Source organism: Scylla paramamosain, chromosome 25 (genome assembly GCF_035594125.1).
Source record: "Scylla paramamosain isolate STU-SP2022 chromosome 25, ASM3559412v1, whole genome shotgun sequence".
In the NCBI taxonomy this organism is placed as follows: domain Eukaryota; kingdom Metazoa; phylum Arthropoda; class Malacostraca; order Decapoda; family Portunidae; genus Scylla; species Scylla paramamosain.
Genome location: NC_087175.1, coordinates 4,310,001 through 4,312,500, shown reverse-complemented (window position 1 = coordinate 4,312,500; position 2,500 = coordinate 4,310,001). Strand labels below are relative to the sequence as shown.

The 2,500-nt window shown below is 43.0% G+C and overlaps 1 protein-coding gene across 2 annotated transcripts in view; it reads right to left on the bottom strand.

Moving 5' to 3' along the window:
* Positions 1 to 2,500, bottom strand: part of LOC135113123 (probable serine/threonine-protein kinase ndrD) — a 73,814-nt gene that overhangs the window by 44,350 nt on the left and 26,964 nt on the right. Inside the window, exon 1 of one of the 2 annotated variants that reach the window (XM_064028185.1) lies at positions 104 to 791. The exons of the other annotated variant lie outside the window; for it this stretch is intronic. The gene's annotated coding sequence lies outside the window, so the exon portion shown is untranslated. Of the gene's footprint in view, positions 1 to 103; positions 792 to 2,500 lie in introns of those variants that run through there. 2 annotated transcript variants of the gene reach the window in all.

Below are 2,500 nucleotides of genomic sequence, written 5' to 3'. Positions count from 1 at the left end.
TACATAACGAAACATGAGGGAGGTAACACACACACACACACACACACACACACACACACACACACACACACACACACACACACACACACACACACACACACACCTGTGATCGGCAGGGAGTCTGGGTGGCTGACTGGCTGGGTGGAGGAGAGTGGAGGTGAGTGGAGAGACAACAGCTGGAGGAGGAGGAGGAGGAGGAGGAGGAGGAGGAGGAATTAGGAGAAAAAGAGGAAGGGATGAAGACGAAGAAAATGAAAGAAACTACAAGGAAAAGAGAACAGGGAGGAAAACAAGAAAAGAAAAGTTAGGTATAGAAAGAAAGACAAACACGAGAGAAAAGTAAAGGCGGAGAAAAAGAACAAGAAGTAGAAAGAGGGAACGAGGTGGAGGTGGAGGATGGAGTAGGAGGAGGAGGGGGCGGTATCCGGGAGAGGAGGAGGAGGAGGAGGAGGCAGCCACTCTCTCCACACCGTACTTCCGCAAGAACCAAAAGGGTGGTGGTGGTGGTGTTGGCGGGCTGGCTGGCTGGCTGGCTGGAGCGGCGGGCAATCATATAAGTTCTCACTTAAACACTTTTTACACCACTTTATAATCACTTGAGCCACTTAATACTTCCAGGAGCGATAGATGGATAGTGTAGCCCCCCACTGAGCACGCAAGCACCACGCCAGCACCTCTAGTCACAGCACTACAGCACCACTAACACGAGAGAACCCCTCAAGTACAGCGGGGTCTCGACACACACTACCTCACCCCGCTCTCTCCAGCTTACGACTGAGTAGTGGTGGTGGTGGTGGTGGTGGTAGCGGTAGCGGTGGTGGTGGTGGTGGTGGTGACTTCAATGCTGTATTCACTTGTGTTGGTGGTGGTGGTTGTGGTGGTGTTGCGTGTGTGTTTGTGGTGTTACTACTGCTACTGTTACTATTGCTACTATTACTATTTTGTTGTGGTGGTAGCAGTAATAGTAGTGGTAGTAGTGGTAGTAGTGGTAGTGGTGGTGGTGGTGGTGGTGACCCTGCATGAGTGTATTCAATGTATTTGACTATTATCATCACCACTACCACTACCACCACTACTACTAGTACTACGACTATTATTGCTACACTTGTCTGTACTGTTTTCAGCCATGTTGAGGCACGGTTTCTCTCCCCACAGCATGATGAAAGGGGTTATGATACCGCTTCCTAAAGGTCGTTGGGCAAATCTTAATACCAGTGAAAATTACAGAGCGATTACTCTTAGTAGTTTGATGAGTAAAATACTGGATAATATTGTATTGATGAGAGAAAGGGATAAACTATTGACCAATGATTTGCAGTTTGGGTTCAAAGAAGGAACATCCTCTACTATGTGTACAGCAATGGTGAGAGAAACTGTGTCTTATTATGTATCTAAAGGTACAACTGTTTATGGGTTTACTTTAGATGCAAGCAAGGCTTTCGACAGAGTTAATTATTGCAAATTATTTGATATTCTATTGAAACGTAATGTATGTCCTCTTATATGTAGATTATTGTTAAACATGTACGTAAATCAAAAACTAAGCGTAAGATGGAATGACTTACTGTCTAGTACATTTGAAGTGAGTAATGGAGTCAAACAAGGTGGTGTGATCTCTCCTATACTGTATTGTGTTTATGTAGACGGGTTACTCACGGAATTGCGAGACTCTGGCGTTGGCTGCTACATGGGTGGCACCTATGCAGGAGCCTTCGGGTTTGCTGATGACCTAAAAGGTCTAGCACCAAGTGTTTTTGCTCTCAAGAAGATGATAAGCATCTGTGTAGATTATGCATCGAGATATGACATTGTGTATAACGAAAAGAAAAGCAAATTAATAGTTTTCCACGGTAATAAAAGAAGTAATATAATTCCTAATGTAGAAATTAATGGTAAAACTATTGATATTATGGAGGAAATTGTACACCTGGGAAATGTTTTAGGAAGAAATATTTTTAAATGTGATACTTCTAAATGTGTGACTGATTTTTATCGACAATGTAATTCATTTTTATCCCGTTTTAAGGGTGGACTGTCACATGTAAGAAATACTTTGTTTTTTAAATATTGTTCTAGTTTTTATGGTAGTCAACTTTTAAATGTGTGTGATGGTAGCATGGAAGCGGTGTACCGAGCGTGGAGGGTTGCAGTGCGTCGAGTGTGGAAGCTGCCCTGGACCACACACTGTAGTCTGCTTCCTCACATTGCTAATGTTATGCCCCCAGAAATGTGGTTCGCAAAACGGGAGATTGCTTTTATAAACCAAATATTAACATCAGACAATATGGTTATAAGAACAATAGGAAGAATGGGGGTTTATGGAAGACATTCAATAATGGGCAGTAATGTAAGATATCTTTCATACAAATTTAATATGAATATTGGAGACATCAATAAGGTTTGGACGCAGCTGCAGTGTGACCAGTACGAACTTGCACGGACTGGTGCACAAATTCGTGAATTGTGTTTGATGAGGGATAGATGTGATACCACAATCTTA